The sequence below is a fragment of the Malurus melanocephalus genome, unplaced genomic scaffold (assembly GCF_030028575.1).
Source record: "Malurus melanocephalus ecotype Western Australia unplaced genomic scaffold, MMel_1.1 scaffold_214, whole genome shotgun sequence".
Classification (NCBI taxonomy): Eukaryota; Metazoa; Chordata; class Aves; order Passeriformes; family Maluridae; genus Malurus; species Malurus melanocephalus.
Genome location: NW_026623446.1, coordinates 623,424 through 650,922, shown reverse-complemented (window position 1 = coordinate 650,922; position 27,499 = coordinate 623,424). Strand labels below are relative to the sequence as shown.

At 41.8% G+C, this 27,499-nt stretch overlaps 1 protein-coding gene across 2 annotated transcripts in view; it reads right to left on the bottom strand.

The window, feature by feature from the left end:
• LOC130578144 (neuropeptide-like protein C4orf48 homolog) overlaps positions 1-27,368 on the bottom strand; it is a 37,318-nt gene extending 9,950 nt beyond the window's left edge. Inside the window, exon 1 of one of the 2 annotated variants that reach the window (XM_057374024.1) lies at positions 27,310-27,368. The gene's annotated coding sequence lies outside the window, so the exon portion shown is untranslated. Of the gene's footprint in view, positions 1-1,468; positions 1,551-27,309 lie in introns of those variants that run through there. The other variant, XM_057374025.1, reaches the window with a different exon arrangement.
• Positions 27,369-27,499: the final 131 nt, after the last annotated feature.

Genomic DNA, 27,499 nt, shown 5'->3' with positions numbered 1-27,499 from the left:
TTTGTTCCTGAACATCACAGGCAGGCCACACCACACCCTCAGGTTGGTACAACCTTGTCCAGCAACAGCTTCCCTTCACACAGAGGCAAGTTTTTTTACAAGTTTGACATTAATGTTTCAAATTAAATATTTTCTTGACCCAAGAGGTAAACTGYTCAGATCGAAAGGGACTGGCTCAAGTTGTAACAYTAGAGTTTTATTTATTTTAMTTATTATTTCAAYCCAATCCTCCAAGCAGGTCCACTGCTAGGGAGGTCCTTAGCTCAGCCAAGTTCACCTTTCATTCCTGTACATTGAAATRGAAGAAAAAAGGAATGAAATAAGGCTTAAGTTATGGCAATACAATAAAATCCACATGAAAAATCTCTTCAGCTAAACATGGGAAAGCAGCACGATGATCTGCTTCATTCTGAGTCTAAACTTGGTGCTTACTGAGCAAAAGATGTTGCATAAGAGCATCAAATCTGCATGTCCTGAATGCAAGAGTACAGCACTCCCCAGAACAGATTGTATTTCACATTTAGAAAGGCAGTAGAGGGAGGCAGGAGAGGGAAGGGTTTTCCCCATTTTGCCACAAACACAGAACAGAACAAGACTGCGCTTCAATATGTGCAATCCACCTTTTCAGACACAGATAATGTAAAGCTGTAAATTCTGCACGAACACTCGCAGCATGTGCAAACCAGCARTTCACCAGGAAAGGAGCAGGATTATACACATCCCCTTCCTGTGCACCTCAACCTAAACACGAGAGAAAGGAATGGTGCAGAAGCAAAAGATAAACATGTACATGAAGAGTGACAGGTATATTTGAGCCCACAGCAACAAAAAGATCTGGTAATATAATTTCTATAATCTCACAATTGGGTTTCTCCTCCCACCCACTCTTTAGAYCTGATGTGATCCTTTTTCTTATTTCTACAATCCTTAAAGGGCTTAAAATCACCACAGGTGGCTTGGGTTTTCTGTTTAAATTGTGATCTGCAACCAAAACGAGTACAATCCAAAATACCAGTCTTTGCAATAGGATGCAGCAGAGTGTCTCCAATTAAYAGTAAATTAGGACAAAACCAGCCTCTTTTGGAAGTGCCTGTGAAGAAGCCTCCTGGTCAGGAAGAGCAGGGGCTATTCTGACAGCTGACTATGATCACTCCAAAGCTTCAACAAAGCAAGAAGACACCCTGTTAAACTTTTTTGGGGTATCTTACACCTCACCCACCCCAGAGTCAGCTCAGCTTCGTATGTCAGCCCCACTGCTAAACAACTGCTCCTCTAGTGCAGCAATCATYTTAAATCATGTCTAACTCCTGACTCTTAGTTATTCCATGGGAATTTGCAAGGAATAATCACRACAGGCTTCAAGGGTGGTCTCTCTCTGCAGTGCAACTGGGAACAGAGACAGATCTGTGCATGGACTTCTATGAAAGAGAAAAGTCACCCCCTTTAACAAAGGAAAAAATATCAGTACCTGATCTTTCTCTTGTCTTTGTGATGGTTTCTTTGAAATGGCCGCTGCAAACTGCTAAGAGAACAAGTGCAGCATTTCTGAGCATGTGCACTGTCTCTTTTTAACCTTCTCTGAAAGAGGTTATTACTATGGGGAGATTTCTGCCATGGCAACAATGCAGAGCACTGCAGCACGCAGCGCAGATTTAAAGAGGCACAGGCTGAGTCTCCCAGGTCTGGGGAAGGATGTTTCTGCTCTGGCATGCAAGATCCAGCACTAACTCACCTGCTCTGGGTAAGGTTTTTAAAGCCAGGCCAAYTGATTAATCTTTCCTGAAGTCTGCTGAATGGTTTTCCTGAAGTSTGAGCAGCTGGATGTGGTGCCTGCTTCAAGCAGCTCGCTTCCCTGGAGCCTGAAAATAACCATGACAAACTACAGCTGCTTTATGGGAAATGAGGACAGACCATGGGATCACACTCGGGAATTGCTCAGTGCACGACTGGAATGGTTCTGAGTTRCTGGGGTCACTGGAATGGTTCTGAGTTACTGGGGTCACAAGCACCCGTGCCTGCTCTCCTAGGTGTTTCTGTGATCCCAGTCCTGCCAGCAGCAGCTGCAGGAGTGCAGGCATTAAAAGTCTGAGTGGGAACTTGATCCCAAATGCAGAACCCCTCTTTTCCAGCCTGCTCCACTGTCCCCTCTAAATGCCCCAGGAACTGCACTCCAGGACAACGCTGACAGCACTTGCTCTAAATGCAGCAATGCAATGGAGTGCAGATGATAAAAGTGATTTTGTCAAAGCACAGCTAAGTTCAGGGGTTGCATCACCCCCAAAAAACACATTTCCCATCACAAATTAGACACTARCAGTGCTTGTTTCAGAGAGAATCAGCCCAGCTGAGGCCAGGCACAGCACTGAGGAGCGTGCACAGACCTTCAAAAGGACTGTGCATTGTGTTTGCTTTAGCTGGTTCAGAGGACATTCAATCTTCAATGATTTCACGGTGAAAGTTTGGGGCATTCTGTGCCCAGGAAGGTCAGGCACACAACCTTTTTTCTTTCATGATCAGAAGCTCCTTCTCAGAATTATGACTGCATTGCTGGCTAACATTTTTCTTTTCAACATGCTCTATGACCTGTCTCTCCTGTACAGCCCTAGAGAAATGGGTTGCTCCCATTAATTCAGGTAAGAAGCCAAAATTTCAGCTTGTTCAGTGTGTAATTGTGCTGCTGCATGAAGTTACAGCATCCATGAGCAGAGTCAGGAGGGGGTTAATTATAGTACTGCCATCCTTACACATCACAAAAACAGAAAGCAGAAGAAAATAATTTTTAGAGACTGTTCTTCTGGGAAAAKAAGATTTAGCATTGCAGAGATAAMYATRCAGGATTTGGTCTGATTTAGTRTCTGCCTATACACAAATTACAAATRCAAAACTTTATTCATGATCAYTCTCTGCCCTCTAATCTCACACCTTGGCCTCTCCTCCTGATAAATAACAYAGATATTCATATAGACACACATACCCCACCTGCCCCCTTCTCTCTCCATATGCCTTTTCTTAGCTGATCATTGCCAGTAAATCTGTTCTCCTGAATCCTGTCCTTTCTCTGTCACAACAGTAACACCAAGCAGCCAGCCCTGGTAYCTTGGGTGTTATCACTGAGTCATTCTAGACCCATGCAATGSRCTTCCAATTCCATTAAATAAATTTWAAAAATCTCTTTCTGCCWTTCTCAGATGYCAAATAACTTGCTCTGAGCATCCCATACCACATATTGGAATGTCTCTCCTTTAGCCTCATCTTAGATCTGTTTGTCCTTCAAGGAACAACTTCCATTTTAGTGTTTTGAAAACATTTCCTCTTTATTCATTTCTCCCCACTCTGCACTGTGTTAAGCAGCAGTTTTTCTCTTCACTGAAGCTAAAATTTTCTCAGCCAGAAAATATCAGCTGAGCAAGGAGGAAAAGAGTCCATTTTGAGATATTTTTTGTAGATGAATCTATTTTGTATATTCATAGAATGTCCTGAGATGAAAGGGACCCAAAGGATCATGGAAGTCCAACTCTCAGCCCTGCACAGAACAGCCCCAAGAGTCACACCCTGTGCCTGAGAGCMTTGTCCAAGCACTTCTTGAGCTCTGTCAGGCTGATGCTGTGACCACGGCCCTGGGGAGCCTGTTCAGTGCCCAAACACCCTCTGGGGGAAGAACCTTTTCCTGATATCCAACCTAAACCACCCCTGACACAACTTCAGGCCGTCCCCTCAGATCCTGTCACTGTCACCACATAGATGAGTGTCTGCCCCTCCTCTGCCCCTCTCGAGGAAGCTGCACCTGCAGTGAGGTCTCCCCTCAGTCTCCTCCAGGCTGAGCAGACCCAGTGCCCTCAGCCGCTCCCTACATGGCCCCTCCAGAACCTCACAATCTTTGTACCTTCCTTTGGACACTCCCTAATTGTTTAATAATAATTTAATAGTTTTTATATTGTGGTGCCAAAGCTTMCCCCAGSACTSGAGGTGARGCTGTCCCAGCTCAGAGCAGAGAGGGACAATCCTTTCCCTTGCCCGGGTGGAGTTGCTGTGCCTGGGGCCACCCACCTGATCACTGACCCTCTTGGCTGCCAGGACACACTGAAAATTTTTGATTTTTTGAAAGTTTTGAAATATTTATTTGAAAAACTGTTTTGTAAAATATTATTTTGACAATTTTCAAATTTCAATAATTTCTGGCTTTCTGATTTAGAATGATTTGGTTTTTTTAAACTAAGCTTAACACAGAAAAAATACATTGCATTGTCTGTTCACGGCACAGCTGTCATGTCAAAGACAGTGAGGCACAACCTCAACAGAACATTACTACCCCAACAAAATCTTTCTTTCTCATATCCCTCATGTACAAAGCCCAGGTCATACAGATGGTGGTCCAAGGGCACCTGAAAATTGGAAGTACAGACYAGAACTGGGACCTGCACCTCACCCTCAGTGGTGATTTCACTGCTCTGTCCAAAGTTGCAGTGGTGCTCATGAGGTACTGTGGCCTGAGTGTGAAAAGTGATATTTGGGTGAAMGCTGGAACAATTTGACTCCTCAGCTGCCCTTAGGGATCATTCATGAGGAAAGCAGAGAGAATTTACAGTTTCTTTTCTATAATGAAGTAGAACACAATGGATTTTTTTTAAGATACCCACCAGCTAAAAAACATCAAAGCACTGTTGCTGAGATTTCATTTTTTCATCTTGATAGCACATGCCTTGATACTATAAATATTTCTGTGGGATTGGGAGAAAAGCTTGAGCCTTTGCCTCTAAGCCTCTTCACTGCTTGGTCTCTCCTTGGCTCTTAAATCTAATACCTGTCACAGCAGAAAACTTTTTTTCCCTCAGTAAAGATAACAGATWCTGTCATTTCTCCTGGAGATGCTTTTATGTTTTCTCACAGCCTGCCCTGTAAATCATAGTAAAAATCTCCCCACAAGGTACCATCTTGTCTTCTATCAACTACACTTTTATGCTTTACCTCTGCCACGAATCCCACGAAGCAGAGCTTGGGGATGAGTGTGGCTGGGGCTGTGGGTGCCATGCAAACCTGTTTGTCATAGCAGTGTGTCCCTGCCTCACACCTCTGGCTGTGTCCCCTTGTCACCTCTGCAATCCTGGGCTGTGACAGCTCCAGGGCAGGGGCTGTGTTTGCTCTTTTTGGTGCAGCACCACAAGGCTGGAGGGTTGATGGAGGCCTCCAGGCACATGTGATGAATAATAAAGTCAAACTACCTAAAGCTGGTTTCACTCTCCTACACTCTGATATGCGAGCTATTCACAGAGCAAGCCTCTTATTCTTTTCCTTCCAATGTAAAGCTCTGGGGATGTGTCAGAGTGACCRGATTAAGAAGTGAAGCCTGCCTTTGTTCCCTGAACAAGTCTCGCCTACCTTGGTCACAGCAAATAATTGCAATTGTTCCTCCTTCCATTTCCCTCACCAGTAATTTTAGRAACAATTTCCTTGTCACCAACTCCAAATCTCACACTCCCTATCTGTCAGAGTATGGATCGCCTGAAGTCATTCTAGGACCCAAAAATCTCGAGTTTCAGCACAACACAAAGGCTGGGCTCACATCCAAGTCTGACTTTTCCACACAGATATTAGGGAGACCTGCACTGTCAGAACTACTTACTGCTTTCTGGATGAGATGCTAAATTGGGGTCATATCTTCCTGCATCTCTCTGGGAGCTGAGAAGCATCTGAATATCCCATGGAGATATTCAGGAAGGGTTATCATTAACTGAAATACCCTTGGCTTGCACTCTCCCTATGCACCCTCCAGCACACACATCTTTGGGGAAAAAAGCTGTGCTCCAAGCTGTGCCTGAGCTATTTCAGGGTACATAGAAGTTGTGAATTTAACTAGTTTGCCAATTCCAYAGGGATGTCTTGAGTACTCTGCAGCAACTGAATATGCAGGCACTTGAATGGGCTTTGAACTAGAGGGGAACACACCTCTTACTTCCCCAGCTGCCCAGACTTCAGACCAGGGGCATCTTCTAACATGGGAGAGATCTCTCAGCTGAAAAGCAGTGCACTGTTAGCCAGTTTTCTTGCAAAGGAGAAATAGCAATTGAGGAAACTAAAGAAAGTGAGATTGCTAAAATTGGAAATTTATTTATTGGTGATCCCCTTTTTCCCCCCTCAAAAAAAATATGCTTGTTATCCAAAGTCTTCATCAGGGCTCTCAAACCACAGAAATTAGAAGACCCACACTGAAAGGGCTCCAGATCCATTCTCTGCTTCAGAAATAACCTCCTTTGCAGCCAAGAGACTAATCCAGGATGACACCAATACTTGGATCTCATCGAGAATCAATAATTCTGACATTATAATCTCTATGATTTAATAGCTTAAATATGGATGTGCCTTAATACATTTGTGTTTGAAAACCACATCTCTACCTCTATTTCATGTTTACAAAGTATTTTCAAGCTGATGGATGTGGCTTCTCCTTTTTGCATCTTTTTCCTCCTTTCTTTAATGACAGTGCTACAAATTGCAAGCTGGATAGTGCAGTGCTATCCTGATGCTGCATTAGCTGTGACTGCACAGTTTTCAGCTAAAAGCTTACTCATGTCTGCCTTYAAAATACCTTGTAAACTAATTAATTACTTGTTTGTGATCCAGGGATGTTTTCAGACTGAGGCCAAAGACAAATACACAATTAAAATTTCATAAGTATAACCACAGTGGCCATAACCTTGGCTGAAATCCTGGAAAACAGAACCACCACTGTTAGAGCATGGCTAGTTAGAGTCTAAGTAACTGAGTCAAGAATCAGTGATCAGAGCTGGGACAGGCTCCTATCCTTAGGAGGTCCAGAACTTGATCTAGGCAGGGATCAAGTTCTAACAGACACTCAATAAGACATTACAATCTGCAAATCCTCAAACTCATCTGACTGTCATGCTAGAGGGACGCACAGAGACCACCAGGGCAGAATGGGTTACTGATTCCTTGGAGAACTTAGTTTTAACTGTTGGCAAAAAGTTGTAGGTTTACCACCCTCAAAACAACAGATTAGGTYCAAATTATGAAGAATCCTGTCAGCCTTCTTATTTACTAAACTTGTTTGTAGTAGCAGCTACTGTTGACCTGTGTTAGCATTCCCCCAATACTGTCCCAATGCCCTGTAAGGCATGTCCCACACAGCAGCTGATTGCCTTCCTGTGCTCTGACCTCCAGCCTCAGTTTCTAAGCAATGTGTCCTTTCATTCCCATCACCCAGGGAAATAACTCAGCTTTCTTCCTCACTCATGCTCTCGGTTTTGTTATTATTTGGTTTCACTGCACATGGTTGTAACCCATATGACTGTATGCAGAAAGAGTGGCACTGAAATATGGCCCAGCAGYACCAAGCTCATCTTATAAAACACAGTGGCAGTCCTGCAGCTCTGAGATTATGCAGAATATACTTCAAGAGAGCTGAGAACAAATCAATCTTGTTTAGGACATTTGTCTGCACAAGTAGCTTCAGAAGAAATATGGTGAATGCAGAGTCTGACCAGAATTAGAAAATGCTGCAAAATCTTCCTCTCAATAAAAGCCTTTCAATAATTGGCAAGTATCCGGGAGGCTGTAATGCCGAAATTTTCCATTGAAATCCTCCTTTCTTTTCTTGAATTTCTGATCTTCACATCTAGCAACCTAAAAAGCAACGAAAATCCCTACCATGCAGCGGGGGGCGGGGAAGTGCGTTCTAAGGGATTGAGGATATTGAAGGAAAACAAATGTTCCATGATAAGAGGTGTATTGAAAAAATGCTAAACCAGATGGCCTTTCAGTAAAGGGGGCTTACAAGAAAGAGGGGGACAGACTTTATAGCAGGGCCTGTTGTGATAGAACAAGGAGTAACGGTTTTAAACTAAAAAAGGGTAGATTGTGCTTACATAAAAGGAAGAAAAAATTATTATGAGGATAGGAAACACTAGAAAAAGTTATCCAGAGAGGTGGTAGATRCCTCATCCATGGAAACATTCAAGGTCAGGTTGGACAGAGCTCTGAGCAGATTGATCTAGTGGAAAATGTCCCTGCTCATTGCAGGGGGATTAAGCTAGATGGTCTTTTAAAGATCCTTCCAACCCTTTGATTCCATGATTCCATGAACTACAAAGCTTTGCTCACTTTGTCATGTGCCATTATCATGATTTCTGTGGATTATTTGTTTTAGAAATTTAAACCTCAGCAAATCAAGAAAAACTGAATTTTCACTGCTATAGTAGAACCCAGAGCCCTCAGAAAGCTGTAAGCAGATCTGTCTGATAGGTCACTCTGCCTTGCCAAAACAGCCAAACATCTCTTCCAAAATTCAGCACTGCCTGCGTGGGAGTTGGACAGGAGCTTATAYAATTTTAATAGTTTGAAACAGTGCTTATGTTTAAAATCAGGAATGGGTTATTTACAGTGCAGCCAAATTTTCAAGGTGAAGAGGAAAGAAACTCACAGAAGGTATTTTACCAGATGCTTAAAGGTGCATAGGACAGTGTGGCTGTTGAGAGAAAGGGAAAGAAGTGTCTCAGCTAAGCACTTCCTTTTCTTACTTTTCCTCTTCTCCTTTCATACACTGCTCTTGTCTCTTAGATAACTTCTGCTGTAATTACTCATCCTCTCTATCTCTTAGTTCTTTGTCCCCATTTGACATCTTTTGTTCTCTCAGCCCCTGGTATTCTCCTGCAATCCAATGTTCAGCTGCAGTGTTTGAACGCTGGCCCTGGTCTGGGCACTCAGCTCTCTGAGTGCAGCTTATCAGCCCTCCAGAGAAATAGTTGTTTCTGCACATCTCCCCTGCCTGATCCCTCTGCCAAAATGCTACTTTTGTGTAGAAAGATGGCTGGGAGAGGCACATTGGCTCCTTATCCCCTTGTAGTTGATAGTCTGGCACCATGGATCACAGAGTGCATTGTGAAGGGYACTGTGGAGTGTCACTGGATGGCCCCTCACTTGTCCCATCTGCCAGAACCAACATCAGCTCGGCTGCCTTGCTGCTCCAAGCACTGCTGCAGCCAAACAGACTCTAAGCAAAGGCTGAGATGAATGTCAGACAAAGGGAAGGGAGACTCCTGTTCTTAGAGGCCATGTAACCACCCTGAGAACTCCAAACACACATTGGAGTCTCTCAAAATACTGTGGAGCTAGTGGGTGGCACAGGTTCCCTGACATGAGTCAATAATTCAGTGTGGGTGCTGGGACTGTGCTGAGTCAGTGTGCATCAGCTGTTTGGGGACAGCAAGACACAAACTTGCATTTTTTAAAAGTAGAATGATAGGCAGGGGAGGCTGAGAGAAAAAGCTGCCCAATCCATCTCACAAAAAAATAACAGCTGCCTGCAAGGTGAACCTTCAGCCATTAGCAGGAGGCTGYACAGGTGTTGAAAAGGCCCTCACTAGAGGTTCTCCCTCTTTTTCATGCTCAATCCCATCATGTCCTTTCTAGAACTTTCTAGAACTTAATTTTAGGGATATGGGAAAGACAAGGCAGTAACAAGCTGGCTCTTTCTCTTCACTTTTTCTGGATGAYGAGTCTGCAACAGGGAAGATCATGCTGTACCCAGGAATGTGAGCAGTCCACAGTACCCTCCTGCATTATTTAGGTGCTATGTTTGAACTTGTGATAATGCAGAAACTACTTCTCATGTCCACATTTCAAAAATGGAAAGAGCAAGGGAGAGCWCTCAGTTGCATAAATATTTTTCTCTTGCCAAGGAATCTTCTCTGGGCAAGCATACTGCATTTTTTTCCCTGAGAGCAGAATTCTCTCCTCAGAAAACAGGTGTCCTTAACTTCATGTCCTGATACATTCTGGAAATTGCATCAGGAGGAAGAAAAAGGAGACCATGTGAGAGTTAAAAGACCCAATTTTTCAAAGCATAAATTCCTGCAATATCTATACTAACAGTGGACTTGTGGCAGGCTGATGTTGCAAATATGAGCAGCCACCTCTCAAGAGTTASTGTCCAAATTAATATGACCCTGAATCACCATGGGGCAACGGGTTCACATCTAGGGAATGTGGCTGTCATATGAAGAGATTTTTTAATAAGTAATTTGAAATAGTTTCTCAAGATTAAAAAAGAAAAAATTCTCACGGACTTATATCAACTTTACAACATAGTTGAAGCAAAGAAAGGTTTTCTAGTAACATTAGATGAAGGATCCTTTTGACAAAGAGGCACCAAGGATTTCTAGAGTGGTTGAAAAAGCACGCACTGTGCAGCATCCTGGGCTGTTAAAGCTGAAATACCACTTTTATTGTGATCCTCACTTAACCTCTCCAATTGCTRTTTTTTCATACACTGTCCTGGAACAGAAACTAATTCAGAGAAAGCACTTGAAACAGAATTTATGTGCTGGTGTGAGAACAAAACAAACCTACCATTCCCTGTTGGTTCTAGTGGTTTTTTGAGCCTGAAATGCTCCCACTTGGCTCAGCTGCTTTTGTGTTTAAACTCAAATGGTTTTGAGTCAAAACCAAAGAACATCTGTTTGGCAGTTTTAAAGCTAGAAGTGTTTAACATTTTTCCCTTGATGTGCACAATTTGATTCACTGCCCTGTTGTRCTGATGCTACTGGAGGGGCTTTATGCATGGTTTAGAAGATAGATGGATGGTGTGGGACATCTGGGATGGCCCATGGCAGCCAAAAGTGCTGCTGGGCTGGGCCAGGGCCAGGAGCCACAGCCCCCTTACAGAGGCATTTGTGAGAGGCTGAGGCTGTCAGTTCCTGGCTTAAATCGAGTTCTGAGCTCAGCAAGAGCTGCTGCCTTCCAGAGAGGCAAAGTGCAGTCAGCCACCAGCTGCAGGACCTTGCTTCCATGGGAGGCAGGATCGCCTGGTTCCGGACAGGTTTCCTTTCTGAGGAGAGAAAAATGAATCATTTCCAGACCAGCAGTGTAGCCCTCCTTATCCTGAATCTCATAAGTGCTTCTCCTCATTATTCTCCTCATTCTTCTCACTTAGACTTGCCAAGCTGCTTTTCTGCTCCAGAAAAAAAAAAAAGAAAAAAAAAAGAAAGAAATAAAAATGTAAGCATGAGCATATTCTGAAATTTAAAAATCCTGAGAGAGAAGAAAACATTTGCTGTTTTACTATCAATTATTTTATTAGTTGGACCATTACTACTTAGTAAACTATTTTATTTATTGGAGGAAATGTCAGATGTATGTTTTTTAAAGKCTGTAATTAAGCACAGTCAGAAGTCATTAGATTATTCAACAAGCCTGCTGCTTCCCATTAACTAATAGCAACTACCAAAACAAGAGGATTTTTATAGACCAGGTCTAGATATAAGTGTAAAAGTATATTGGAGAGCAGAGGCACATACTGTACTTAGAGATCTTGTTACAGAATGCCCTACTTGGCAAATAATTTTTTCCAAGATAGGGTTGAAAATTGCCGCTTTCCAAACATTGAAAATACCAGAGAATTAAACCATTACTTTTACAATGAAAGTGGGGTTTGAAGATCGATTACACCATGAGTCACCTTTTATCTTGAGATCAGCCATTTAAATTTGATGCAGGTTGCACTTTTTTTGCTAGTGGTGGAAAAGAGCCTGAATATTGTGGTAGGTGATGTTTCTCAACCAGTGAATTATAGCTCTTCTATCTTGTAACCAATGTTAAATTGCAAATGTAATTGTAGAAAAGGAGGAGGGTATAAAGTAGCAGAAATGGCAACTTTCCAGAATAAAGAAAATATCATTTTAAGACCCCCATCTTCTGACACAGAACAGATGTTAAAAAATACCTTCATTGCATCAGCAAAGAAAATCCATAAGAAAATGTTTGGATGCTGTTCATGTCATACCATACTATGTTGGCATTTCCATTTGACATGCAAACCATTTTGAGTGTAACTGTGAACTACAGATGTTTTCAAAATGCAGGATAGAGAAAACAGAGTCCTACTGAAAATGGAACCTGTGCTGAATGTTTATTCCAGGTTTAAAAAGGACTGAGATTTACAGTCACACCGACAATTTTCCAGCTGYGCTAACAAGGAGGGAGAGGGAGAACATACTGAGGTGATCTCTTTCCTTTATCTTTCAAGCTGGTTTTGAAAACCTCCAAACAGAAATGATTCCTCTGTTTCTAGAGACCAGCTGTTCYACAAGAGGTGGGAAATGAAGGGAGCAACAGACAAGCAGCTTTGAAATCTGCTCATATTGGCATGGCTGAATTATATTAACTCATCATCTGGCCRACAGCATGTAAAATATAAGAGAATTCACAGAGGATTTTCCCATCTGTRCATTTCTAAGTACATACAAGACTATTAATTATACTATCTTGTTTCTATTTCTCTGATGATAGACATAAAACCAAGTATGACTTCATCTGGGTAAAGATTTGCAGTGGCTGGGGATCACCACAGAATCACAGAATGGGTTGGGTTGCAAGAGACCTCAGGGATTAGTTCCAACCTCCCTGCTGTGGGCAGGGACAATGTGTGCCACTTTTTGTTGCTTATCATCTCCTTCAGGAGTCAATGCTGGCACTGTGGAAAGGTGGCTGAATTGAGAATTGATTAAATAGGAAGCAAATTCCAGGCACTGTCCAGCCAGGAGCAGCCACTCACACAGCAGGCAACAAGAAGAATTACTGCACATCAAATGACCCACCCAGTACTGGCTGCTGAGGAGCACCTGGATTGCAACCACCACAAAACCCACCAGCCTCCCTCAAAGGCATCTCTGCTTATGACAGATGCAGGCTACTTCTGGAAATCCTCCTCCATATGTGCTTTTACATGGCCCCATTGTTAAGTATATTTTAGTATTCATGTGCTGCGCTAACATCACATAAAATTTTCATATAAGCATTGTTATTCCTCTTCTACTCTTCAGAGGGAGTATGTGKTGTTTGGGGAGCCTTTTTAGTTAGATGAATGATGTTTCTGTGTCAGAGATCAGGCCAAAAATTATCTTCTGTTTGGAGGAATGAGTAATAATTTAAAGTGACCCTTAACTTCTGCAAGAGTTCTGTCCTCAGTCTGTGAGCTACTCTCCAAAAATGCATCTACACAGGCAGTTATGAGCGAAACAAAGGGTCCCATGTTCTCAGCCACCTAAACAACCCTCTCTGCATCTGCATCTTGCTTTTCAGCACCAAATTCCACATCATTCTCCTCAATTCTCCATCCAGGTCTGTCTAGGAGTTGTCCTTCTCCATTAAGTCTGATCTCTGGTTGTGGGCAGCAAAGACAGGACGACCAATGCCATGTGGGATTGCTGTTCACCATAACCCATACTTGCAAGCTGATAAACTAACTTTAGAAAAGCTTCTGGGCTCAGACTGGATGGCTGMTGAGGCTTGTACTTCAGGAAATTTTTTTATAGGCATCTACAGGGCTGGAGATTGAAAATGACCCTAAAGATTTCTGTAATTACCAGACATTTTCTAATCCTTCCTGCACACCTGTTCTCCAGCTGGGGCTAACAGAAGTTCTAAACCCTTTCAAGCTGAAGGGCTTTGTTTACCCTTGTGGTAAAATGCTCCCCAGTGCCTCAGGAACAGCACTGTTAACTCCAGYCAACACCCCAGAGTGTCACTTACAAGGCCAGGCCAGGCCACAGAGCAGGAAATAATGACTGAGAGCTGGAGTTTGAGCATGGGAAGGCAGYGCAGAGAGCAGGAATGAGTTTGACATGCACGTGGATGTTTGAGTAGTTAAGGACAACACCACAGTGCTCTGTAGCAGTGGTGTTTCCTGAGGTCTTGGGGAGCTGTGCCAAATACACCGTTCCCCTGTAGATCCGAGGGCAGCTTGTGTTTCAGAACGCTTTCCTCCACCTCCAGATCTCTTTACCAGCCAAATGGGAAATGGGTGTCTCTGGGCATCTTTCCAGAAGCCTCTGAGCTGATGCCTTCATGCAACAAAACACAATGGGTACACTCATGTCCTTTTCACCTTGGTACTTGTGCTACCTGAAGGATTTCCCTCACCTTTGCTGCTCCTTTGGATGCCCACTGGCCTTTTGTCTATTTACCAAAGCAGGAAGTACCTAAGCAAGAACAAAACTGAGTTAAAGTCTGACACAGCAATAGTATCTGGCAGACACCAACAGTGCCTGGCTGTGTTAAATGACTTTTAACAATCATTTTAACAACCATGATTTTAATGATCATGGTAATAAGCATCTTAAACTCTGTAAGTAGGTGTCCCTTCTGAAGTTACACCACTGAGATKAAATTTAACCCTTCTTCACATTTCCAAAAGTCAATCAGGCTGTCATTGAAACAATGATATAAAATCACTAGACCTTGATCTATTCCTGTTCCTATTTAAAGGTGAAAAAGAGTTGATTTTTACTAAGATCTCATCAGCTTTCCTTAGTCAGCATGATTGTTCTGGGCTTCCTGGCATTCCGACAACTGAGCAAGTAAGGTTATTTAGGATGGGATGGATGGAAAGGGAAAGGAGACAATATGCTGCCACCTTTTGGTTACAGAAATGAGAACAGGTATGRTATGGGCAAATCTCTCAAGTGGGAATTAAGACATCTACGCCTATCTTCTGTAATGAAACAACTTGAAAGTCCAGATAGTGCAAGATGTATCCCTTCATGTTCTAAACTGTTGCTATAAGCTTAGCTCACATATTCACATTTTTTCAGTCCTGCTTGAACTAATTAATAACTATCAAGCAATAATCAATAATTTTTCTCATTTAAARCATAAAGGCCTGAGTTGTCTCACCTAAAACTAATGCTTTGCATCACTAAACTTATTCCTGATTTGAGGCACATTGCTGCAGAAAAAGAAGGTATAAGATCTCATGAATTAGTAGCTCGTAAAAGCAAGTGACTGCATATTGTGACTCCTGTTGGACTGTTGATATGGACACAGGTTCTTAGGGAAGCCTGACACTTTCATTACTACTGGGTTTGTTATTGTTACTTCACAAATTTAGCCTTAAGTGAATGAGATTTTCTGGGCTTGCTGACTGCTGAGGACCTGAAGTGTATTTTGTTTTCTTGCTTATTAAAGATTGGTTTTTATGAGAATAAGAGATTGAGGAATGACCATCTTAATAAAAGGAATGCAATACTAYTTAGTTGAAAAGTTGGTGCACCTTCTAGTTTGATGCAGACCCTCAAACTTTAACAGAGGAACAGTATCAGGGATGTGCTCCTCACTGCTCCTATGAGTCACTGTACAAATTTGGGCCAAGTGATGAGCCTGTGAAAGCCTCAGTTTAAAAAAAGTTTGGTAAAAACCTATGGGAGCTTGTGAGTTCAAGTCCATGGATGTTCTGTTACTTTCTGCTCCTGTGAACCAGAGGCTCTTGACATTTACTGTGTGTATAGATTCACCGACYATGCCACATCCTCRTGCACAAAAATCCATCAGACATTTRATTTCTTGTTTCTCAGTGCTGCCAYGGAGTTGTCAATCTCTTCTCCTGACATAAGGGTAATGTAAAGGGGGATCCTGGCTGCCTGTATTGAAGAAGGGACAGAAATTCTCTAAACACCACCAAAGCTGTGCTGGCAGGCTCATAATGCTCTGTTCCAGTGACACACTGATCCTTGAGGCATGAAGCCCTTGATAAAGTTCCAAGATCCAGCTTTGGGCGCATTTGATAGGGTACTAAAGRTCCCTCAGGTAGAACACCAGGACCATAGCCTAAAGGTGTCTGGCTGTGAGATCCCCTCACAGGACACGGCTGTGCAGGTGGCACTTTGGAGCAGCCACAAACACTCAAACACGATCAAAGCTGTGCAGTGGACCCGAACCTGGCCCTGCTGTCACCTCAGGCCGTTGTCACACTTCACACGTGGGTGCTCATGCGACATGTCCCTGCCTCAGTAGAGACCTGCAGACCTGTAATACACTAACGGTGCCACCCTACACCKCCTGCTGCACACACCCCACTGCCTTCTGCAACTTGTAGAGCTCCAGGCTCATCTTGAGGGAGTTCTAGGCTCTCCTCCAATTGGAAGAGTATCCAGAGGACAACAGACATGAGAAAACCACTAGGAATTACCTTGTTTATGCACTCATCACTCACTGACAGCCCCAGCAGAGACGCTCAACACCTTCCACACACTGTCATAYASAGATCAAGAAGCTGAAGGRATTTTAAGGCAAAACAATCACATGAAGGAATTTTAAGGCAAAACAATCCCTCCCCTCTGTGTTGTCACTTCTTCAAGGGGTTTAGCTCCATCACCCATCAGGAAAAGGATGAGAGGAACTGATTTTATCTTGCTCTTTTTAAGAAGGAAAGTGGTGCAATGAGTTACAGTACTTAATCTCTCAGGGTGAGTGGCATCCTGTTGTCTTTCACAAGTCAGGATCACATTAAACATCTGGGACAGTGGTGGGAAACAGCATGACACATCCTTCCACAGCTAAATGAGGCCTCCTTTTCCTACCAGCAAATTCCCCTAAGCCTCCTGGCAACCAGAATTCCTCCTCTCCAGCTCAGCACTTGTCTTCCACCCATCCCATGAGGCGTTTTTCATCCATCTTTCAAATAAAGCACTTTTTATACATTTAACCTCCATGCTCGGCACCAGCACAGACATACCCTGAAGCCACATAAGGTTAGAGAGGCAGAGGAATACCAGGACCATTGGGCCTGCTAGAAATATTTGTAGGAATGGTTTCTTTTTTTCTCTTCTCTCTTTTTTTTTTTTTTTTTTTGGTGGGTTTTTTTGGTTGATTTTTTTTTGTTTTGTTTTTGGTGGTGTTTTTTTGTTTGTTTTTTGTTTTTTTTTCTCCTTCCACCATTTTTCCATCATTTTTAGGGAAGCATTATCTAGCTTGTTGGCACAGAGCTGTATACAGCAACTCAGTGAGCAGACTGGACCATGGTATGGAGATGAGTCAGGGCTGTGTGATGAATCAGACCTTGTCCAGAGAATCCTGGCTCATTTGTTGCAGAGAGCAAACACAATGACTGCAGGAGGAAAAAAGTGGTTCCAGGCTAAGGCATTTGTATGTGGCTCAGAAGGACTGGATTCTATTTTTGTCCTTCTCACAGAYTACTAAATTAGCCACTTAAAAACCCATTTTTCATGGATGGCCATGAACTGGGTACAGAGTTTTGCTGAAAGCCTAAATTCTAATTTTGTACTTTTATGGCTAAAAATGTAACTGCAATGTAATGAAATGAGCTGCAATGCTATTTTCTCCTTAATTTATGAGGATGTTATCAAAATATACTGAATTCTGTTTGTGAAACTCTCAGCTCCTACTTTTCTGTTGCATATCACAAAAAAAATGCATAGCAAAACTGGTAACTGCCTTCAGAGCAGGATTTGAATAGTAAGCAGTAAGGCATGGAGTTGCAKATCAAGCACCAAAAAGAGAACAAAATATTGAAGAGTGGTTCATTAAGTGACTACTCTTCTTTCTGTCCACTAATGAGCTCCTGTCATTAATTACTACCTTGCAATCAAATGCAACAGAAGGCAAATCAMAGTTCTGCAAACTACACAAATCCTGGCATTTTCTAACTGCAGAATGCTGGACTTTGAAGCCTTAAAAACTTTTATATTAWTTTTGTGTGGAATTTAAAAATACATTATGTAAAACAAAGCATTAGGAACATAAGAGGAAACCTTGTAGATTAAAAGTGCATTAAGTGGATCTTTTGAGACTTTAACCCTGATATGGTGGATTAGTTTAGACACATGCATTTACCAGAATGAGCTATATTGTAATAGTGAAATTGTAAAAAGGTTTACAGGTTTGTGAACTAGTTGAACCAAATCAAACAGCAATGAGGTAGTGCAACTCTGAGTATAAAGACTTAAGACAGTGAGACAYGTTTAGATATATAGTGTAAATTAACGTATTTAGCTATTTTATTTAATTATTCCCTTTGGAACTCTACACTGATGAAATTGTTATGCCTGTAGCTAATATGTGAATATCTGTGCCCCATGATTCAGWGTATGAAGTTGACTTGGCCCTGGTTCTGTGGCACTGCAGTACTTTGGTCTTACTTTGGTCTTACCTCCTTCTTCATATTCATTAGGACACGGCTGTTTGAGCTGCCAGTATTGGATCYTGCCCCTTCAATTCAAGCTGTAAAGGTAAAACACCATCCCAGTACAGCCAAGAGGAGAGGATTACACTTGTAAATCAGCTGTTGYTAGAACACTAAGGATTTCCACATTTGTGGTTTTATACAGAAGATCTCTCTCTATGCCCATGCTCATTCATCCTCATACCCCATACAGCCGCCAGAAACAGGTTTTCCAAAGAGCTTTTACTGAATTTACTTGATGCAATAATCCTGTCATCTCTGCACATGTGACTGAATTCCCCTCCTCTGAGCTCCTTCCCTGGATTCCTGCAAACTCTTCCAAAAAGCTGGTTCTGGAATCAATTTTGTAAAATTTGTATGTGATTTATCAGGACCATTATAATTTCATCTATGAACATTTCAACAGTGAAAAGGCAAGTAGTGAATGACAGCAAGACACAAAAAATTTAAATCCACCACTGTTTTCATGTTCATCACCACCACCCCATGCTTGGCTGGGATCAGCTTTCCCTTCGCTTGCTCATTCCCTGTTCTGCATTTTCCTGCCATGCTATCAAATGTGCAAAGAACTGTTTTATCCCTGCCCCACCAGCATTAGCATTTCACCCACTATTCCCCCAATCACTGTGGAAAGATTCTGTATAGCCTGAAGGTTAGGAAGTTTAGGGCTGAGATTTTTCTATTTCACAGCTTGTACTTTAAGTGCTAGGATTATACAGATCTTTGCATGGTACCAGGCAGCTTTGCATTTGGCAGTTTCCACAGGAGTTGTGTACCTGGCTCATCGGTGGCGTTGCTTTCCTTGTTCTGTAGCATTCGAAGTGTAATTAAGGTGCAATTACACTAACCAGGCTCTTCACATGTCGAGGTACAATCTACTGCATTCAGTCACAGTAAATTACAGTAAATTACTCGTTGTCACCCTATGACACAGCGCACTGCCACTGAGTCTGTTGTATCTGACAGATATCCCTGTTTAGTGTCTCCTTACTATGCCTGACCTCCTAATRATGGTTTCCTAAGTAGGATTTGAAGACACTTCTAGAAATAATATGAAAAATTGATATAATTACTTTTTCCAAAACATTTACTGGGTTTTCTTTTAATGACTAGAGATTTTGTTTCAATGTTTTCCATTTTCTCTTTCCTGTTTCACCCTTCTCACTCCCCTCCTCCATCAGTTTGAAAACCTAAGTCCATGACGTTGCCTTTGAAAAAGGCTTTGAGAGGTGCAGATCAAAAACTCCTGTGTGTCAATTCAMTCCATTCCAGAACATCTTCCTTCATCCTACTTTACATCACCCAACACTAAAAAATGGATTAACGGACTGAGCTGGATTTAAATATCCCCCTCATTAATACAAATGTAAACAGGGAAGAGTGCAACATCATTTTTATCTCCAGCTTTTTCCTCCTTGGTTTACCCAGTTTATCTGTCTCTTYTGGAAGAAATTCCAGAAGGTGGTGAGGCACTGTGACAGGTTTTCCAGGGAATCTGTGGATGCCCCATCCCTGGCAGCATTCAAAGCCACCTTGGATGGGGCTCTGAGCAACCCGCATTAGTGGAAGGTGTCCCTGCCTCTGGCAGGGAGTTGGAACAAGATGATCTGGAATGTCCCTTCCAACCCAAAACACTCTATCATTCTGTGATTCTTCAAGGAGGAAGACTGAAGAGTAAAAACCCCCAATGCTGGAGAACTGAGTTAAAGACCTGCCTCATCTAGTTTTCTTACCTGGCCCTAAGCATAGAATTTCATCTATCATAGTCCTTTGCTGCCTGTTTGTCACACAGGGTAACACATGTACAAATCTCATAAAATGGTGAGAACCCTTTCTATCAGGGATTGAATCAATACAATCCACTGGCAAACAGAAGCACACCAACAGATACTAATAGTACATGTAAACAAATTTTATGCCATCTGAAGCTCCCTGTAAATGTGTTCATCAGGACACCACCTCAGTTACTAGAATACAACAAAAGTCTTGCTGAAGTCATMATAATAATTTCTTTAAAAAGAGAAAATTCTCAGTACATCATACTGATCTGAGGTAATTTACGAAGTCTATAATGGATATGCAATATCARTTTGTTCCAAGAGTAGCAATGTCTCAATAATTCATAAACAATCACATACAAATATTCTAARTCTGCCTGCAAAAGCTGTAACTTTATAATTTATTATTACAGTTCTGGAGGAAATCCAGCCATGCTGAGAAAAATCTGTGCTGGAAAAGAGAGTTTGGAAGGAGAAGTAATATGTTTTACTAAATGAAATCAGACCAAATACAAGCCTGAAAAATTGTTTATTTTTCCAATTATATCTGATAAAATATAATTATGTTTTGCTACAAGCCTAACCTTTCTTATAGACTACAGAAGTATTACTTTAAAAGCAAAGCATTTACAAGAAACACTTGTACAATAAAGCCAATAAAGCTTAAGATAACTTAAGAGTGAAAAAAAGATTAGGAGATTTATAGTAATTTACATTGTTCTCTACATAGCTCTAAAATTATGTTGTCAGCAAGTAGCCTTCCCCTGCTTATTTGGATTTTTCTCATAGCAATGAAAAGAGCAAAACCAAAAAACTTTGAAGTGCTATTTCAAAAACAAAAATGGGTGGAGAGAATTCACTGGCATAAAAAAAACCTTGAAAGGCTTTCAGTTCATTTTATCTTTAAGGGACATAGTTCAATATCACACTATCCCTTAAACTATGAGAGATGTTTTGATTTCAGCCARTCTCCTCAGATATGTTTATCTTGTCATGGTATTTGCAGGTGTCTGCATTTTTCTTCCTACTGTAATCTGTGTTTTTCAAAAAAGACTCCACTTCTCACAGCAGAATCTGGACTAACATCAGAAATCTTAGAACTGTCAGGCACTAACTGATATTTATGGTTTATTCAGACAAGCTGGAGAGCTGGGTGAATTTTTATGATTTTTTTGATTAATGATTTGCATCAAATGATTATGTATGTATGTGTGTGAATTCTCTGACTTTATGTTTTGAACTTAAACAAATACTACCTTAAGGAGTTTCTCTTTTAATTATAAGAGTAAGAAATACATCAGCAGTAACTCAGAAAAGCTCACTGGGTCAGGAGCTACCACTAAAAGCAGGAAAATTTGTCTGTGAGGGTCATCCACATCTAAATTTGAGTACTTCTATCTTGTGTTTCTACCAGWGTTGATCCTGACCAGGATTCAGAGSAGRCAGAGATGGGCTGTGAAATCCAAGTTCTCCACTGACTCATAGAGTTTCAGGCCCAGATGCCTACTGTGATCTCCTAAATCACACCTGGAACATCCAGCTGTATCATATACAGAATATCTCAAACAGTGAAAAAGGGCACATATAACACAATACTGTCTGGTAAGATTTACATACTGTAATTCCTATCCAAATATTTTAGTGTGTCCCTTCTGTGCCCCCTGGGATTTTAAACTCTCTTCAAGTGTACAGTATGGGATCTATGGAAAAAAAAATCAGTTATCTTCTACTTTAATTTATACAGTGACAAAAAAAATGGTCCTTTTTGAGAAAGCACATGTGGGGCTGCCAGTCTGTTAGGTGGTTTGAAAACTCCCTGGATAACCAGGCTCAAGGAATGGCAGACATGCAGCTAGTGAAGAACACAATGTGTGTCAGATTATGACACAGAATGCACCCTGAGCAAATTTATGGACACTAAATTACAGAGTGCTGACATAAGGACTGGCATGAGGACTGGCAGAACTTAATCCCGAGAGATTTTGATAAATTTTAGTATTAGGCCAACAGACACCTCAGGCTTGACAGAAAAGCCCAGGCATGAGGACAGGTGGGAAACTGAGCATCAGCCCAGGAGAAGGAATCTTGCTCCTGTCTGGCTGAGCCCAAGCCCATTTAGGCCAACTGCGTTCTCATCGAAATAATGCAAACTGCACTGTGGACTCCACTGAGAGATGTGGCAAGGAAAGCATTACCCCACAGTCATTAAAACAGAGAATTGAGGAGCAAAGAAATTGTCACAGGGGCTGAAAAATTCTTCTTTAACTCAAAGTTCATCCGGTTTGCATAAAAAGAAGAGAAGAAGCTTTCCATAAAAATGGGCGTAGTCTAGCTAGGAAATTAGAAGGTAGCAATCCTTGTCAGAGCAGTGAGTTTCTGGAATATTCTTCTGCCTTCAGCAACAGGATAAAACAATCAAGCCAGTTGCAACATGGAGTTTAACAGCTTATAAAAACACTGATGTAATAATGTGGCACATGACATCAAGTGGTCATGTAGGACGTCTCATCCAGTCCTACATCCCTGAATTCTACATGCATGAAGAGTGATAAAAAATGAAAGAAGAATAGTTTCTGAAACAYAATGAAGAGAGAGAGAAAAAAGGAAAGAAACTTATGGGTGCTAGCAAATAAAGTCCTAGAGGGTAATGAAGAAGGAAGCATTCTTCCTTGAAAGCTTAGTGACTTCCTTGTCAGAGATCACAACATTGTCTCAACGTGCCCTGATGTCACAACTTTTAATACCCCTCATTTCACAGCACAATTTCATTGTGACAGCTGGCTGCTGAAAGCATTATGCCTCCAGAAAAATAACAATAGGATGTTCTATAAGTGTATCCCATGAGATGTCAAGTAACAGATGATCCAAAGCAAGGCCTTTCTACCATTTGTCCATATCATTATAAGCAGAAACAATTTGAAGTACAGTGCATAGGCAAATATATGACTCTGAAACAACAAATTTATTTGTGTGCAACAATTTGTGTTTTAGGTCCCCGTGGTTTTTAAAAACTCCTATTGGTTTTTAATTTTGCACTTTGTTAGGTCTGATTAATGGTATTTCTACTGCTCATAGTAATGGTGCTCTTATTTATTAAAAGTAATTGAGAAGGTAATTGAGCTCTGCATTGACAGTTTAATGTTTTAAATAACAATTTAAATTCCTCCTTTTGTTACATTACTGCATTAAAAAATCTTACTAAAATCAAGAGTAAAAGAATGGCAGTGGAAGAGGAGGCAAAGGCAACCAAAACAGATGGGCCTTCCTGCAAGGATGGGACCTCTCAGGTAGGTGTGTTGCTCTGCAGAGAGTTCAAGGAATCTGTTTCATCACTGCTGACTTTCAGTGTTCAGGCCCCATCAGCCACTAGCAGACATCAGAGCCCAGAGTGGAAGTGTGTCAACTGAAACTGCTCTAAAGCAAGATAGAAAAGAAATTATTGTTCTTGAGTTCTACCTCTCCCTCTTTATGAGCCCCTTTCATCTTAGGTCTGAAGTCACTACATCATTTCGAAGATTATTTGGGAGGGAAAATAATCACAGAATCATGTGGCTGAAGTAGCAAGAGGGTATGGCAGCAATATAAGCATAATCCTGGACACAGGCAGTTGGATGGAGCGCCCATTAAAACAATTATGGTCCATCATGCCATGCCAATTCACAGGACAAGATGTACCAGGACATTTTTTACAGCTTTTCTCTTTATTTCTCTTTATTTCTCTTTATTTCTCTTTGTTTCTGCCAGAGGCTTTGCCTGCCAGAGAAGGGAGCTGGCTGTGTCACAGCTGACACAGGAGATTCCGACGAGGAAGCTTCACATTTGACTTGAGGAAGTCAGATAATCTGGTTTTATTTCAGTAAATTCTCAGCCAGTGTTTCCTTTCAGATCACATTGCTACAACATTTTTAAATGGGTCAAATGAAAGTTCCACACAAAATGATGYACCCACACAATTGTGTTAACCTATAATAAGCAGCATTTTAGAAACTGCGTTACTATACAATATATAAAATGTATTTACAGGTATTAAAACTGACTTTAAAAACCAATTTATAAAGTCAACTACTGCTTAATGGCTATTAACTGTGTACCTTAGACCCCTGACAAACCTCAGCTGTCAGTTAACACAAAGAATATTAGACTTGTACTACTAGTTACTCCATTAGTGTCTGGTAGCTCTAAACACTTAACCCCACAGTAACCTTGCATGCCAGCCTGATATCAAAGAATAAACTTTATCCTCTTATTCTGCTTTGAAAACCTAGGAAACTTTACTTTAAAAGCATATTGAAAAGATATGGTATTTAGAACTCAAGATAAAAACATKAAAGTAAAAATAAAACTGCAGAAAAGCTCAGTTATTCATCCTGATGGCAATGTTGGGGGAGCAGGAGGGTAAATATATGATAATACACTATCTACTACTTTGTCTGCCTTCCTGGGCTGGCCCCTGACAGCAGGGCACAAATCACAGCCTAAAGCTTTGTTGGCTCAGACACTGCCATACTTGCCATTGCAGGATGAGGTGCCAGTGGCAACTTAGTGCCCCTGCTAATGCCAACATTGCGTTTATTGCACATGCCTCAGTGCTTCCTAAAAATTAGTAAAACGGCTCCTTGTTCACAGAGAGATCAATGCCAGCACCAAACTGAAAGCTGTGCCTGTGAATGTACCAAATGCTGTGCTGCTTTCCCTTGAACCAGGACAACTCCAGGCTCTAGCCCTGGAACACCCTGCTGAGAACACACAATTTACCCCAAATCTGACAGATATCACAGCACTGTGCCCTCAGTACTGCAGGACTCATTCACCCCAGATATACATCTATATCTATATCTATATCTATCTATACATTTATTAATATTTTTAAACAGGTAACAAGATAAAACTGCAGGTTGGGAAATGYATGGAGCAGTGGTTTTGGTTGAGACAAAGTTGCACCTTTCTTAAAACAATTATAAAGCAGATTCAAAGAAATGAACCCTTGCCTATTTCTGGCTTTTATTTGAATACTGTCATGACTGGGTGAGTGAATCCAGGATGTATCCCCCCCAGTCAATTTTGTAGTACACTCCAGCTCTTCTCAACAATTTCATATTYAACATCACCATCTTTGAAAAAGTGACCTGCAACTCAGAGGAGAAAACATCTGCAGACAGTTATCTGTACAATGTAACATCTTGAGGGATATAAAGCATTCCAGAGAAACCAAGTATGCCCTTTCTAGCTCCAGAAATCCCTGAGGAATGAATACTTTTATATTTGCTGTTTTACTCTGGAGATCACTACTCAAACTAAATAAAATTTAGGTTTAAAAAAAAGAAAAAAGCACTTTATTCTATTCCAATGGAAATTTAAGGTACGAGTAGCTGTCAGGACAAAAGCTCTTACAGCTGCCTAGCACTTTGACTTAATCTCCAGTGTCTGATGCCTCTTCAGTTAAGAGCCAGAGGGACAAATCGGCAAGGTGATAGRGCTGGAACCAAACTGACCATGCAAACCCTTACCAAGCTCCTTTCTCAAGTCACACTTCARATAAAAGCACCGAAGTGATCACAGCAACTCAGACTAGATGGCCATGCAGCTCAGTGCTTTTACATTGACGGCATCCMAAAACAGATGCCCAAGGAAAACACAGGAACAGAGTGTGTGTAATAACCCTTCCTTAGCTTCCATCAGCCTGCAGTTAGGCTCTGCTGAGAACACCAGCACCTAATCCCACACAAACTTTAGTGAAAGAGAGCTCCCCTTTCAAAAGACAGCCAGCCCACCCCCTGAACTGGTGGAGCTTGTGCCATCTCACAGAACCGGGTCAACTCTGGAACAGCCACCGTTTGAAGACAACCAGCTGTGCAAACGTGCAAATCAGTGTAAACTCTGATTTACCTCATCCAGCACAACTTTAAAAGGAGCTGGTTACTTCCCTGCACAATTAGAAGGTGAGAACATCACTAGTTTTCGTTGCTTAATTTTTTAATATTATCTCACAGATTTTACCCTATAGATAAACACGTAGACTTTCCAGTACTAGTGTCTACGTTTAACATCTGGGTATAATTAATGGAAGGCAAAGGTTACTAGTGATAATTGCATGTTGCTTATATGACAAAACTATTACAACTCTTTTACAGCTATTTTTAAAACCTTTTGTTTTAATTAATTTGTTTCCAAGTGTTTCATTTACCTCAGCCTCCTGGTTACAATTTTTTTCCTGTGCAAACTAACAGATACATAGTTACTCATGAATAAATAATTACCCCCCAGCTCTGTGTGAAACTCACACACCGAGTTGAAGGTCAACAGAAATTCTGGATATTTATGTGCTACACAAACTGCCTCAACTTTGATTTTGCTGCTCTAAAATGTCATCTCACTGCATACGAAAGGTCTGTCTTAAATAAAATTGGAGTATACATTGTTTGATGGCACTGAGAAAATGCATTRTTAGATGTACTAATATATAATTTATTCACATAGAAACTTGGCTTCAAAATACTTCCACACTGACAGAAGTCATAGCACCCAAGGACTGCAGACACTTAGCATTTTGGATTTCAGTAAAAGTCAGAACAAGAACAAAATTGAAGACTCCAAGATGCCATATATTGATTTGATATTAAGAAAAATAATTCACTGAAAGGGTAGTTCAGCATTGGAATAAGCTGCCCAGGGAAATGGTGGAATCATCACTCCTGGAATTGTTYAAAAGCCGTGTAGATGTGGCATTTGGGGACATGTTTTAGCGGTGGCCTTGGCAGGGCTGAGTTCATGTCTGGACTTGATAATGCTGGAGGTCTTTTYCAGCCTAAACGATYCTGTGATTCTATACTRAGGAAATATAAAGCACCTCGGCAACAGCCGCTCTGCTCTCCCAGAGAAATCAGGTTGTAAACAACGTCATTTAAAAGCCGGATGTTGTAAAGAAAACGCTTTCATTCAAAAACTTAGGAGAAAGAGACCAGCAGAATCTGCCGCGCACTCCGACAACTCCTGTACTTTAATTTCAACCAGAGACATGCTAAAATGAACCGKTTTTACTGCACTTGAAAACCCCCTGAATCTTCCGGGATTTACGCATTTAATTTTTCATATTTAAATAACAATGAACCCAAATCGCTAGGGAACACGAATGTATACACAGCACTGCAAACCACCCCCAGTTTATGCTATGGACACCGAGGTAATCTCCTATACGGCTGAAGCACCCAGCACAGCGACCTCCGGAGAAATCATGGAGGAGACACTCGGCTTCTGCCAGAGACAGCACCTCGGCCGGAGCTCCCCGCCTTGCCCGAGCCGCTCTGGGCGGGCATCGCCCAAAGAATCCGCGGCCGTGGCTTAAAGCATTTGAAAGGGCCATTAGCGCCAGGGAGCGGCGCTGGGTGGAACACGGGCCGGCCCCAGACAGGGCAGGAGGGCGCTGAGGGAATGGGCGGCCCGCCCTCCCGGACCTGGGGGGTGTGAGGGAAGGAGACGTGGTGCTCCGCCAARCGCTGCGCCGGGAGGCTCGGGGGCCGACCCACCTCGGGGAGGAAGCCCTACCTCCCGGCCCCGCGGTGGCTCGGCAGCCCGCTCGCCGTTTTCCTCCCTTTTCTGCCCAGGAGGAGTCAGGGCGGATTGTAAAGGACAATGAGTTGGTGCTGACAGAAGAGCTTCTCTACAGTGATGCAGCGCCATCTTGCAATACGGACGAGAAGCTGTGGCGGGCGCCATTTTGCCTTTGGCCGRGGGA